Source organism: Sciurus carolinensis, chromosome 11 (assembly GCF_902686445.1).
Source record: "Sciurus carolinensis chromosome 11, mSciCar1.2, whole genome shotgun sequence".
In the NCBI taxonomy this organism is placed as follows: domain Eukaryota; kingdom Metazoa; phylum Chordata; class Mammalia; order Rodentia; family Sciuridae; genus Sciurus; species Sciurus carolinensis.
Genome location: NC_062223.1, coordinates 28,721,408 through 28,736,091, shown reverse-complemented (window position 1 = coordinate 28,736,091; position 14,684 = coordinate 28,721,408). Strand labels below are relative to the sequence as shown.

Sequence of the window (14,684 nt, the reverse complement as noted above, 5' to 3'; positions counted from 1 at the left end):
CCACCAGACCATAATGGAACACAATTAGAAATCAATGATAAAATAAAAAAGAATAACTACTTCTATATTGGAGACAAAATAATATGCTATTGAATAACTCAATGATAACAGAAGATAACATGGAGGAAATTAAAAAATTATTAGGGGTAAAAGAGAATAATGACACAACACATAAAAATCTCTGGGACACTCTGAAAGCACTACTAAGAGGAAAGTTCATTGCATTGAGCTTATACATCAAAAGATAATAATAATAATGTCAACAACTAAATGCCCTAACAGTACATCTCAAAGCCATAGGAGAAGAATAGATCAATACCAAAAGTAGTAGAAGACAGAAAATAATTAAAATCAGAGCTGAAATCAATGAAATTGAAACAAGAGAAACAATTCAAAAAAAATTTCAAAACGAAAGTTTGTTGTTTGAAAAAGTAAACAAAATTGATTAACCCTTAGCCGTGCTAGCGAGGAAGAGAGAGAAAACTGAAATGACTGGAATTTGTGATGAAAAAGGAAAGATCATGACAGACACCATCAAAATGCATAACATAATTAGAAGCTGTTTTGAAAATCTATACTCCAACAAAATAGAAAATATCAAAGGCATTGACAAATTTTTAGAGACAGATGATACTCCCAAAGTGAATCAGGAAGTCATACACAATTTAAACTCATCAATTTCAAGCACAAAATAGAAGAAGCCATCAAAAGTCTACCAACCAAGAAAAGCCCAGGACCACATGGATTCTCAGTCAAATTCTACAAGACTTTAAAGAAGAACTAATACCAATACTCCTCAATGTATTTCAGGAGGTAGAAAAGGAGGGAACTCTTCCAAAATCATTCTATGAAGCTAGTATCACTTGATACCAAAACCAGACAAAGACACATCAAGGAAAGAACATAGATACAAAAATGAACATAGATGCAAAAATCCTTAAAAAAAATTCTGGCAAATCACATACAAAAATATATTAAAAAGATAGTACACAACAATCAAGTGGAGTTTATTCCAGGGATGAATGGTTGGTTCAACATCCAGAAATAAATAAATGTAATTCATCACATCAATAGACTTAAAGTTAAGAATCATATGATGATTTCAATAGAAGCTAAGAAAGTTTTGATAAAATATAGCACCCCTTCCTGCTTAAAGCACTAGAAAAACTAGGGATAGTAGGAACATACCTCAACTTTGTAAAGTCTACCTATGTTATGCCCATAGTCAACATCATTCTAATTGGAAAAAAAAACTGAAAGCATTCCCTCTTAAAACTGGAACAAGACAGGGATACCCTCTTTCACCACTTCTATTCAACATCATTTTTGAAACACTAGCCAGAGCAATTAGACAGATGAAAGAAATTAGTGGGATATGAATAGGAAAAGAAGAACTCAAGCTATTGCTATTTGCTGATGACATGATTCTATATTTAGAGGATATAAAAAGCTCAATGAGAAAACTTTTAGAACTAATACATGAATTAAGCAAAGTAACATTTCTAATGCATTTCTAATGCATTTCTATTCATAAGTGATGAATCCCATGAAAGAGAAATAAGTAATCCACTCCATTCACAATAGCCTAAAAAGAAAAGAAAAAAAACTTGGGAATCAATCTGACAAAAAAGGTGAAAGCCCTCTTCAATAAAAACTACAGAACACTAAAGAAAGAAATTAATAAAAACATTAGAAGATGGGAAGATCTCCTATGTTCTTGGATAGGCAGAATTAATCCTGTCAAAATAGCCATTCTACAGAGATTCAATACAATTCCAGTTAAAATCCTGATGGCATTTGTCTTCAAAATATAGATAGAAATCATGAACTTCATCTGGAAGAATAAGAGACCTCAAATAGCCAAAACAATCCTGAGCAGAAAGAGTGAAGCAGGAGGTATCACAATACCAGACCTTAAACTATATACTACAGAGCAAGAGTAACAAAAATGGCATGGTGTTGGCACCAAAATAAACAGGCGTACCAAGGTACAGAATAGAAGACACAGAGACAAAACAACAAAAATACAGTTACCTCACACTAGACAAAGGAGTCAAAAACATAATACGGGGAAAAGATAGCCTGTTCAAAATATGGTGCTAGGAAAACTGGAAATTCATATGCAGTAAAATGAAATTAAACCTCTATCTCTCAGTCTGCACAAAACTCAACTTAAAATGGATCAAGGTCTTAGGAATTATACCAGAGAACCAGCACCAAGTAGAAGTTAAAGTAGGCCCAAATCTTTATCATGTTCTCTTAGGATCAAACATCCTTAACCAGACATCCAAAGCACATGAAATAAAAGCAAGAATCAATAATAGGGATAGATTCAAATTAAAAAGCTTTTTCTCAGCAAAGGATACAATCAATGTGAAAGGAGAGCCTACAGAGTGGGAGAAAAGCTTTTCCACATGCACTTCATATAGAGCACTATTCTCCAAAATCTATAAAGAACTTAAACAAAACTTTACACCCAAAATACAAAGAACCCAATCAATAAATGGACCAAGGAGCTGGTCAGACACTTTACAGAAGAAGATATACAGGCAATTAAAAAATATATGAAAAAGTGTTCAACATCTCTAATAATTAGATAAATGCAAATTAAAACAACTCTTAGATTTCATTTTATTCCAATAAGAATGGCTATTATCAAGAATGCAAATAATAATAGATGTTGGCATGGATGTGGGGAAAAAGGTACACTTTTACATTGTTGGTGGAGATGCAAATTGTTGCAGTCACTCTGGAAAGAAGTGTGGAGATTCCTCATAAAACTTGGAGTGGACCCACCTTTTGACCCAGTTAGCCAACTCTTTGGTTTATACCCAAAGGACTCAAAATCAGCATACTACAGTAAAGTAGCCACATCAATTCTTATTGCAGCTCAATTCACAATAGTTAGACTGTGGAACCAACCTAGGTGCCCTTCAACAGATGAATGGATAAATAAACTGTGGTATATATACACAATGTAATATTATTTATTCATAAAGAAGAATAATATTATTCCATATGCAGGTAAATGGAAGGAGTTGGAGAATATCATCCTAAGTTTAGTAAGCCAATCCCAAAAAACCAAAGTTCAAATGTTTTCCCTGATAAGTGGATGATGATATATAATGTGGGTCGGGGTATGGCGGGGTGAGAGAAAAATGGAGTAACTTTAGATTATGTAGAGGGAAATGAGAGGGTGGGGGAGGAAGGGGTATGAAAGATGGTGAAATGGGACAGACATCATGACCCTATCACATGCATGATTACACAAATAATAAGAATCTATATCATGCACAACTATAGAAATAAAAATTTGTACCCCATTTTTGTATAATGAATCAAAATGCAGTCTGTAAAACTAAAAAAAAAAAAAAATCACACTTTATGTCTCAATCAGAAGTTTGAATGTAAATGGCCTAAACTTATCTTTTAAATACATAAACTGGAAGATTGGACTAAAAAATAGGACCCAGTAATTTGCCGTCTACATGAGACACTGCATATTTAAAGAAGCTCACAGATTGAAGATAAAAGGATGGGAATAAACATCTTTCACATGAACTACATAAAAAAGCAGATATTCTAAAGTGAATTTCAAGCCAAAGTTAATCAGAAGGGACAAAGAAAGTCATTTCACACTGCTTAAGGGAATTATACATCAATAAAATATAACAATCATAAATATTTATTCCCCTAACAATGGAGAATCTGCATACATCAAAAAAAAATTCTTCTCAATTTCAACAATCAAACAGAGTATAACACAATAATAATGGGTAACTTTAACACACATTTTTCATCACTGGATATATCCTCCAAACAAAATTAAATAAAGAAGTCATAGTACTAAAAAACACAACTAATAATTTAAACTTAACAGGCATTTATAGAATGCTTCATCCATCAGTGAATGAACATTTTCTACTCAACATCACATGAATCCTTCTCTAAAATAGACATATCTTATACCACAAAGCAACTCTTAGAAAACAAAAAAACAAAATAGAGATAAAATCTTTCATCCCAATAGATCATAATGAGGTGAAAGGAGTAATCAATGATACAATAAATAATAGAAACTATTGTAACACCTGGAAACTAAATAATACACTCTGCCATGACCAATGGATATCTGGGATTGGTGGAACACACCTGTAATCCCAGCAGCTTGGGATGTTGAGGCAGGAGGATCACAAGTTCAAAGTTAGCCTCAGCAACTCAGTGAGACTCTATGCAACTTAGTAAGGACCTGTCTCTAAATAAAATATAAAAAGAGCTGGAGATGTGGCTCAGTGGTTGAGTGCCTCTGGGTCCAATCCCCAGTATCAAAAAAAATTGTTTTGGGCTGGGGAGATAGCTCAGTTGGTAAAGTGCTTGCCTTACAAGCACGGGCCCTGGGTTCAATCCCCAGCACTGCAAAAAAAAAAAAAAAAAAAAAAAAAAAAAAAATTTCATAACCAATGGACACCAAAATAAATTACAGATGAAATGAAAAACAAAAATAGAGGTAAATGAGAAGAGTAACACAACCTATCAAAATCTTTGGGACACAATGAAGGCAATTCTCAAAGGAAAGTTTATTGCAGTCAGTGCATTCTTTAAAGGAATACAAAGTCAGCAGCTGGCTTGTTGGTCTGGCACTGAAATCACTGCACCAAGGAGGTCGGGGTAGGGGGCTTGCACTGTGAACCCCAGATCACGTCTAGGCCCCACAAGAGGCTGTGGGTTTCCAGGGCCTGGGGAGGGCCTAGGGTTGCCCAGGGCAGAGAGCACTGTGTCAGAGTGAAAACCGTGCCACTAGAGGCAGGGAGAATCTGTGGCCTGGTGCCTCCACCTGGGTGTTGAGGGGCAAGGTTGTGCTTCTGCAGTGTTTTGGGGGTTCTGACCATGACTGCAGATTGATTTGGGGAGACTGGTAATGGTCCTCATGGACGTGGACTTGGTGGGTTTCCATTGAAGGAAGTTGTAGGCCATTTGAAGGTGCAGAGCACCTGTTTCTAAAGGGTTCCTGGTGACCGCAGTGAGCTCTGGAAGTAAGGCTACAGAACATGTTAAGGGAAGTGGTATTGAAGAGCCCATGGATACTACTTGTGCAGCTATCCATTCAGAAACTTTTCAGACATTCCTTGATATTGGTTTACCACGGAAAGTGCTTGAAAAACTGGATAAAATTCATGTTGCAGGGTTAGATGCGCATGGTGGTTTAGATGAAAGAGCTATCAAATCATTAAAATTAGAGTTCAATGAAGATGACGCATTGGGAGTTCTTCAACAGTTTAAAGATAGTGATCTCTCTCATGTTCAGAACAAAAATGCCAGTTTATGTGAGTCATGAAGATGTATAGGCAGAGAGAAAAACAGAGGACCATTGTAGCAGATTTTATTAAAGGACCATATAAGACAAAAATTAAGGTACTCTTGGAAAGAACCACCTACATACTCGATGTGACCACTGGACAGAGGAAGCATGTGGAACAGTCACCAGATTCCATTTATTCAGGCCAGCAGTCTTCTGTTGGCACAGATATTTGTGGGGAAAATCCCAAGAGATCTATTTGAGGATGAGTTTGTTTCATTATATGAGAAAGCTGGACCTATATGGGATCTTCATCTAATGATGGATCCACTTACTAGAGGTTATACGTTTGTCACTTTTTATACAAAATAAGTCACTCAAGAGGCTGTTAAACTGTGTAATAATCACAAAACTTATTCTGGAAAACACATTGGTGTCTGCATCTCAGTTGCCAACAATAGGCTTTTTTGTGGGCTCTATTCCTAACAGTAAAACCAAGGAAAAGATTCTTGAAAAATTTAGCAAAATAACAGAGGGCCTTACAGCAGTCATTTTATACCATCAACTGGATGACAAGAAAAAACAAAAAACAGAGGTTTTTGCTTTCTTGAATATGAAGATCACAAAGAGTTGCTAAGGCAAGGCATACATTAATGAGGGGTGAAGTCAAGATCTGGGGAAATGTTGGAACTGTTGAATGGGAAGATCCTATAGAAGATCCCAATTCTGAAGTAATGACAAAGGTAAAAGTGTTGTTTGTACGCAACGTTGCCAATAGTCTAACTGAAGAAATTTTAGAAAAGGCATTTCGTGAATTTGGGAAACTGGAACAAGTGAAGAAACTAAAAGATTATGCTTTCATCCATTTTGATGAGTTAGATGGTGCTGTCAAGGTTATGAAAGAAATGAATGGAAAAGACTTGGAGGAAGAAAATATTTAAATTGTTTTTGCTAAGCCACCAGATCAGAAAAGGAAAGAAAGAAAAGTTCAGAGGCAAGCAGCAAAGAATCAAATGTATGATGATTACTACTATTATGGTCCATCTGATATGTCCTCTCCAACTAAAGGTTGAGGTCATGGAGATAGAGGTGGCTATGGATATCCTCCAGATTATCATGGATATAAATTATTATAATTATTATGGCTATGATTACCATAACTATCATGGTCAATGTGAGGATCAATACTATGGTTATGAAGATTTTCAAGTTGGAGCTAGAGGAAGGGGAGGTAGAGGAGCAAGGGGCGCTGCTACATCCAGAGGTCGTGGGGCTGCTCCTCCCTGAGGTAGAGTCAGTTATTCACAGAGAGGAGGTCCTGGGTCAGCAAGAGGCATTTGAAGTGGGAGAGGAGGTGCCCAACAACAAAGAGGCCTTGGGAAGGGAAAGGAGTTGAGGCCGGTCCTGACCTGTTACAATGAAGACCGACTTGCTAAGTGGGATTATACCAGAAGCTCGCAGTGGAGCAATGTTAAGGAAATCAAGCAATCTTAACTATCTCAGCTGTATAGGAGCATATTCTACTGCATAAGACCTTCCTATAAAGATCATGGGATCAAATAATAAATATTGAACTACTATTTGAACTTCGATATGGGTTTCTTTAACAATTTTCTCTGCAGTGCAAGTTATTAAACAAAAGCTACTCCTTTTCAAACATGTTCCAACAGAAATCCTTCATAACTTCTAGGATGATATTTTAATAAAGTTCTTCTCTTAAAAAATCTGCTGTAAATATATTTTTTCCATTTTTTTCTTTTTTTTTATTGTAAACAAATGGGATACATGTTGTTTCTCTGTTTGTACATGGAGTAAGGCATACCATTTGTGTAATCTTAAATTTACATAGGGTAATGTTTGATTCATTGTTATTTTTCCCTTCCTCCCCACCCCTCCCACCCCTTTTTCCCTCTATACAGACCCTCCTTCCTCCATTCTTCACCGCTTCCACCCCCCATTATGTGTCATCATCCACTTATCAGTGAGATCATTCGTCCTTTGGTTTTTCGAGATTGACTTATCTCACTTAGCATGATATTCTCCAATTTCATCCATTTGCCTGCAAATGCCATAATTTTATCATTCTTTATGGCTGAGTAATATTCCATTGTATATATACACCACAGTTTCTTTATCCATTCATCAATTGAAGGACATCTAGTTTTGTTCCACAATCTGGCTATTGTGAATTGAGCAGCTATGAACATTGATGTGGCTGTATCTCTGAAGTATGCTGATTTTAAGTCCTTTGGGTATAGGCCGGGGAGTGGGATAGCTGGGTCAAATGGTGGTTCCATACCAAGCTTTCTGAGGAATCTCCATACTGCTTTCCAGAGTGGCTGCACTAATTTGCAACCCCACCAGCAATATATGAGTACACCTTTTTCCCCACATCCTCGCCAACAGCTATTGTTGCTTGTGTTCTTGATAATCACCATTCTAATTGGGGTGAGATGGAATCTTGGGGTAGTTTTGATTTGCATTTCTCTTATTACTAGAGATGTTGAACATTGTTTCATATATCTGTTGATTGCTTGTAGATCTTCTTCTATGAAGTGTTTGTTCATTTCCTTAGCCCATTTGTTGATTGGATTATTTGTATTCTTGGTGTAGTGTTTTTGAGTTTTATATATATTCTGGAAATTAGTGCTCTATCTGAAGTGTGAGTGGCAAAGATTTTCTCCCACTCTGTGGGCTCTCTCTTCACATTGCTGATAGTTTCCTTTGCTGAGAGAAAGCTTTTTAGTTTGAATCTATTCCAGTTGTTGATTCTTGCTTTTATTTCTTGTGCAATGGGAGTCTTGTTAAGGAAGTCTGATCGTAAGCCGACATGTTGAAGTTCTGGACCTACTTTTTCTTCTATAAGATGAAGGGTCTCTGGTTGGACTCTGAGGTCTTTGATCCATTTTGAGTTGAGTTTTGTGCAGGGTGAGAGATAGGGGTTTAGTTTCATTCTACTGCATATGGATTTCCAGTTTTCCCAGCACCGTTTGTTGAAGAGGCTATCTTTTCTTAATTCCATATTTTTGGCACCTTTGTCTACTATAAAAAAATTGTATTTATTTGGGTTTGTGTCCATGTCCTCTATTCTGTACCATTGATCTACCTATTTTGGTTCCAATACCATGCCATTTTTGTTGCTATTCCTTTGTATTATAGTTGAAGTTCGGGTATTGCGATACCCTCTGCTTCACTCTTCCTGATAAGAATTTCTTTAGCTATTCTGGGTTTCTTATTCTTCCAGATGAATTTGATGATTGCTTGCTCTATTTCTGTAAGGTACATCATTCGGATTTTAATTGGAATTGCATTGAATCTGTATAGCACTTTTGGTAGTATGGCCATTTTGACAATATTAATTCTGCCTATCCAAGTACACGGGATACTTCCATCTTCTAAGGTTTCTTTAATTTCTTTCTTTAGCATTCTGTAGTTTTCATTGTAGAGATCTTTCAACTCTTTTGTGAGACTGATTCCCAAGTATTTTATTTGTTTTGCAGCTATTGTGAATGGGGTAGTTTTCCTAACTTCTCTTTCTGAAGATTCATGACTTATGTATAAAACTGTATTGGATTTATGAGCATTGATCTTGTAACCTGCTACTTTACTGAATTCACTTATGAGTTCTAAACCCAGAAGTTCTGAAATATTCCCTTGAATTTGTGCATTTAATAGTATTGTAGTTGTATGGATGAATGTCACTGTTTGTATCCTTTAATTTTATTTCTGCTCACCAGGATTAATCATAATTGTCTCTACCTTTTTTGTAGTAATCACCTTTGAATTGTGTTCAGATATGCAATTTCAGGTGTAAACATCAGAGCTGGTTAGTCAGACATTCTAGATAGCAGTTCTTTCCAGAATTTTTATGAAGGGTTGTTTTTTTTCAGAACCTTTTTTAAATGTTAACTACCTCAATAGCAGAGGATTGAGCTATATGTTGTCTGTAAGGTACATATAAAATGTAGATAAAAACAAGGCTTGTTACAAATGACATGAGGGTAAGATTTTAATAGACCAAAAGTAACATTGTTCGTTGCCTTTAGTTTCAGAAGCTTGTGAGACTTCTTCATGACCATAGTAACAGGGCTTGCTCTTGTTGTATTTTCTGGTTAAAAAAAGCAGCCTTGCTTATTCAGATATTGTAGTTATTTGGAGGTATAATAGTTTAGAAAGATGCAACTTTTGTAAGACATCAGATGTTCAAAAAAAGTGGATCCAAACTTATACTAAATACTAAAGTGTCCCTTTATAAAAAATCAGACCAAAACTGACAATTGTACAGAAAAGCCTGACATTTGGATATTTTCAAGATTTTCATAAATCATAGAAATTAGTATATGGCTATAGTTTAGCTTTTTAGGTAAAAATGTATTTCATTAGTGCATTTCTTACTGATAATCACTGTTAAAATGTGCATCTGCTTTCCATTTCTTATGCAGGTCATGATAACTTTTAGAAGAGAGTATAATCATTTGTGTTAGGTTTTCAATTTACAAAGCACCTTCATGAGAGTGGAAGTTCAGTAGTGAAGCATCCTCTATTAAATCACCATCAAAATTTTTGGCCAAGTCCCAAGTTGATAGCTTAAAGTCAAAAGTAAAATTATAGTTTGATTATGACTAGGAGTAAAGAAATTCCTTTCCTCCTTCCCCAAATGGATATTGTAGTTGTATCACATACCCAATAGGTACCACAATGAAGGTTAGAGCTTATACTTAATTAAGGTTTTATACATACCAGTTACCCAGTAAATGTGAAATTAACAAGAAAATTAGTCATGTAATATGTTCAAAATCCTCATGGTAAACAATCATTTTGCATTCCTGCAAATAAAATTGTTTTATACCGTAAAAAAAAAAAAAAGGAAAGTCTCCAAATAAATAACCTAACATTATACCTCAAAGTACTACAAAAAGAAAAATGAATCAACATCAAAAGCAGTAGAAGACAGGAAATAATTACAATCAGAGTTGAAATCAAGAAATTTAAACAGCCACTCAAACAAAGAAAATTCAAAAAATTAACAAAATTTGTTCTATGAAAAAATAAACAAGATCCTAAACCCTTAGCCAAGCTAACCAAGAGAAAGATAAAACTCAAATTACTAAAATCTGTAATGAAAAAGAAACTATCACAGCAAACACCAGTGAAATTCAGATGATAATCAGAAACTATTTTGAAAACTTATAGTCCAATAAAATAGAAAATATTGAAGAGATCGACAAATTTCTAGAAACAAATGACTATCCATCTTGAATCAGGAGGACATAGAAAATTTAAACACAACAATTTCAAGCAATGAAATTGAAGACTATCAAAAGTATACCAATCAAGAAAAAAACCAGGACCAGGTGAATTCTCAGAGGAGTTCTATCAGACCTTTAAAGAGAACTTACACCCTTATTCCTCAAAGTATTCCATGAATTATAAAGCAGGGAATGCTTCCAAACTCATTCTATGAAGTTCTGATACCAAATTCAGACAAAGACACATGAAGGAAAGAAAATTTCAAACCACTATCTCTTATGAACATAGATGCAAAAATTCTTAATAAAATACTGGCAAACTGTACACAAAAACATACAAAAAACATAGTGCACTATGATAAAATTGGAATGCAAGGATGGTTCAACATAGGAATTCAAGGATAGTTCAACATAGGAAATCAATAAATGTAATTCATCACATCAAGAGACTTAAAGACAAGAATCACATAATTATCTCAATAAAGGTAGAAAAAATATTTGACAAAATGCAGCATGTATTCACATTCAAAACACCAGAAAAACTAAGTATAGTAGGAACATACCTCAACATTGTAAAATCTATATATGTTAGTTTCGAAGCCAACATCATTCTAAATGGAAAGCTTATAGCTGGCTCCAGTATACCACACATATTTTCTGCTAAGACCTTAGGAATTTTGAGCCAGGAGAATAAGAAGTGCTACCTCAGAAAACACCCATGAAACAATTAGATAAAACAAAACCTAATATGATATTTTGTTTGAATGTAATTTTATCCAAATAGTGAGATATATTTTCATAATCAATTTAGTTTCCATGATCTTATCTTAAATCCATTTACCAGACATGACATATTTTGATATTTTAACCTATTGTTTTTTAAAAATGTGTAAAAGAAAAAAATCAACTGTTAAACAACAATGTAGTGGTAATTACTCTTAAACTTTTTTTCTTCTGGACTCCAATGTGGGTATATATGTACTTATATATGTCCTGATACAAAGCTTGTACAAGAAGATGAATGAATAAAGAAATTGTGGTGTATACAAACAATAAGATATTTTTCAGTCATAAAGAATAATGACTTTTTGACATTTTTTGGTAAATGGATGAGTCTGAAACAACTTTGCTAAATGAAATAAATGAATACTCAAAATATCAAAGGTTGAACGTTTTCTTGGATATGTATTCAAACGTTCTTGAAAAAGAACAAAGTTGTATTTTTGACACATTCTCATTCTCATTCAAATATAGTAAAAAGTTATAGTAATCCAAACAATGAGGCACTGGCATAAAAATAGATACATGATACATAAATTAATGGAATTGAATAAAGACCTGAGAAATAAATACACACACATAGTCAATATATAACAGAGAAGGGCCAAGATCATTTAACACAACAGGGTAGTCTTTTTAATGGATGATGTTTAGAAAGCAGGATGAACTTTACAAATAAATCTGAGACTTGCAACATGTATAAAAAATACTTGAAATGGACCAATGCCTTAAAAAGAGCAAAATTTAAATCTTAGAAAAGTTCCTGTGGTGCATGCCATAATCACAGTGACTGTGGAGGTTGAGGGAGGAGGAATGCAAGTTCAAAGCCAGCCTCAGCAAAAGCAAGGCACTAAGCAACTCAGTGAGACTTGGTATCTAAATAAAATACAACATAGGGCTGGGGATGTAACTCAGTGGTTGAGTGCCCCTTAGTTTAATTCCTGTACAAAAAAGAAAAACTATATGATTTAGTATTTGTTAAGGATTTCCTGGATATGACATCAAAATGATACAAAAAAAGAAAAGAAAAATAGAAGGAAGGAAAGAATAAAGGAAAATATCAAATGTTTGGAAGGATGTGAAGAAATTAGGTCCTTGAATTACTTCTTGGAATGCAAAATATCAAAGCTTCTATGGAAGTATGTGTGATGGATTCTCCAATAACTAAATATGGAAATAAAATATGATGCAGTAATTCCACATCCAGGAAATATCAAATTAATTAAAAGCAGATTCTCTTACAGATATTTGTAACCAATTTCCTTAGCAGCAATAGCCAAAATTGGAAAAACCCCAAATGTTATCAACAGATGCACATGTCAATACAGATGAACCAGGAATATATCAGGCTAACTGAAATAAGACACAGAAGGTAAATATTGCATGAATCTACATCTATGAGATACTTTTAAGAGTAAAATTCATATTGACAAAAATCAGAAAAAGTAAATTACAGTAATATAATATGGATAGAATAAATAAAATATCAAAATAGAAGAAATTGAAGAAGACCTTAGAGGATGAAAATATTGCCCATATTCCTGGATAGGCAGAACTAATACAGTCAAAAAGGTCATACTTCAGATCTAACTTTCATATGTGAGCATACCATCAGTGTAACTCCACATTATGTTCAACCCACAAAAATGGGATCCTAATTAGAATAAGTTACATCCCATGTATGTATAATATGTCAAGATACACTCTTCTGTCATATATGTGGAAAAAGAACAAATAAAAAAGAGAAAAAAAGTAGTTATACTACCAAAAGTGATATATAGATTTAATGCTATTCCCACCAAAATACCCATGACATTCTTCATAGAACTGAAAAAGAAAACATTTCTAAAATTTATTTGGAAGTAAAAGAGACTTAGAATAGTCAAAGAAATCCTGATCGAAAGAGTGATACTGGAAACATCACCACATCAGAACTCAAATTATACTATAGAGCTATAGTAACCAAAGCAGCATTGTATTGGCACCAAAGCAGACAAGAAGACCAATGGAATCAAATAGAAGACAAAGAGACAAACCTGCTTAGACACAGTCATCTGATAACTGACAAAGGTGCCAGAAACTTAAGTGGGAGCAAAGAGAGCCTTTTAAACAAAAGACGCTGGGAAACTGGATATCTGTATGTAGAAGATTGAAGTTAGATTCCTGTCTCTCACCCTGCATGAAATTCAAATCAAAGTGGATCAAAGACCAAGAAATTAGACCAGAAACTCAGAAACTGTTGGAATAAAATGTCGGCTGATCATCCAACATATTGACAACATTTTCATTAACAAGACCCGTTCAGTATAAGAAATAAAACCAAGAATAAATAAGTGGGACATGATTAGATTAAAAAGCTCTACACAGCAGAGGAAACAATGGCGTTCTTCAATAAAGAGCTTAGTGAATGGGAGAAGGTCTTTGTCACCTGTTCCTCAGGGCACTAATTTCAAGAATATATAAAGAACTCAAAAAATAAACACCAAATAAAACAACCCAATTAATAAATGGGCCAAAGATTTAAACAGACACTTCTCAAAAGATAAAATACAAATGAATGACCAGTATATGAAAAATGTTTAACTTCTCTAGCAATTAGGAAAATGCAAATCAAAACAAGGTAAAAATTTTTTAAAGTATAAAATAATAAAGGAAAGATAAGTAGAGTAGAGGAAAGGAAACAGGTGTAGGGAGGAGAGAAAAAGAAGTAATGGGGACTGAGTTAGAGCAGATTATATTCCATCCATGTGTAAATTGTGTATAACTAAAACAAACTAATAAAAATGCAACTCAAAAAAGAAAAAGTCAAATTTATCTGGATAAAAACTAGAATTTTTTTCTGGCAAAAGGGGAAAGAAATGAAAGGTTATGCTTTAATGAGTACAGATTTCCAGGTTTTGATGTAGGAAAAATTCTGGAGATAGTAGTGATGAATGTGCAGCAATGTGATTTTTTTTATTGTCACTAATTGGTACACTCAAAAGGCTTTAAAGTGGTCCATTTTATGTCCTGGGAAATTTAAATGAAATAAAAATTACTATTAACAATGCAGTAATGTGAAAAACACTTTAAAATGGATGATTTTTAACAGAGATAAATTTTATGAATGGCCAATGATCACTGAAAAGATGCTCAGAAATTGTGCTCATCATAGAAACTCAATTAAAGTCCTAATGAGATATCACTACTCAATTGGTGAGTGAGTAATGATATTTAACTTTAACACAATATATTTGACATTTAAAAATACCAATTTCTGATGAGGATATCGACAACTGTATCTCAGGTGTACCTAATATAAGCCTAAAGCATATGCAATGTCCCTATGCTTCTCACTCTCCATGGAAGTGAAGTCTTAA

At 34.2% G+C, this 14,684-nt stretch overlaps 1 pseudogene; it reads left to right on the top strand.

The window, feature by feature from the left end:
• Positions 1–5,032: 5,032 nt before the first annotated feature.
• LOC124959969 (heterogeneous nuclear ribonucleoprotein Q-like) lies at positions 5,033–6,717 on the top strand (annotated as a pseudogene).
• Positions 6,718–14,684: the final 7,967 nt, after the last annotated feature.